This window comes from Miniopterus natalensis, chromosome X (assembly GCF_054644295.1).
Source record: "Miniopterus natalensis isolate mMinNat1 chromosome X, mMinNat1.hap1, whole genome shotgun sequence".
Classification (NCBI taxonomy): domain Eukaryota; kingdom Metazoa; phylum Chordata; class Mammalia; order Chiroptera; family Miniopteridae; genus Miniopterus; species Miniopterus natalensis.
The window spans coordinates 65,941,671-65,942,352 of NC_142103.1; the positions used below are offsets into that span (position 1 = coordinate 65,941,671).

General features: G+C 42.2%; 1 non-coding gene across 1 annotated transcript; it reads right to left on the minus strand.

Annotated features, from left to right (window-relative positions):
• Positions 1 to 308: 308 nt before the first annotated feature.
• LOC148090520 (U6 spliceosomal RNA) lies at positions 309 to 412 on the minus strand. The gene has a single exon (XR_015713806.1). It is a non-coding gene; the product is annotated as a U6 spliceosomal RNA (small nuclear RNA).
• Between the last annotated feature and the right edge of the window lie 270 nt (positions 413 to 682).

Below are 682 nucleotides of genomic sequence, written 5' to 3' on the forward strand. Positions count from 1 at the left end.
ATATGTTGAAAGGAAGTCTTTTCTGTTTTCTGTTTTGAAATGACAGCTTTGTTGAAGTATAACTGATATAAAAAATTATGGAACAGCCTTAGCTGGTTTTGCTCAGTGGTTAGAGTGTCAACCTTGGGACTGAAGAGTCTCAGATTTTATTCTGATCAAGAGGATGTACCTCAGTTGCAGGCTTGATTCCCATAGTACAGGCGAGTGCAGGAGGCAACCAATTCTATGTGTCTCTCTCACATCGATGTCTCCCATCCCCTCTGAAGAGCAATGGAAAAAATATCATTGGGTGAGGATTAAAAAAGAAAAAAAAAATGGAACACTTCATGAATTTGTGTGTCGTCCTTTCACAGGGGCCAAGCTAATCTCTGTATGGTTCCAATTTTAGCATATGTGCTGCTGAGGTGAGCACTCCTTGAAATTGTTCTTTAAAAATAACTTTAGCCTGGCGGGCATGGCTCAGCGGTTGAGCATCGACCTAGGATCCAGGAGATCAGGGTTTGATTCCCGGTCAGGGCACATGCCCAGGTTGCAGGGTCCTCGATCCCCAGCAGGGAGCGTGCAGGAGGCAGCCGATCAATGACTCTGATCATTGATGTTTCTATCTCTCTCTCCCTCTCCTTTCCTCTCTCTGAAATCAATAAAGATATATTAAAAAATAAATAAAAAAATAACTTTAGGT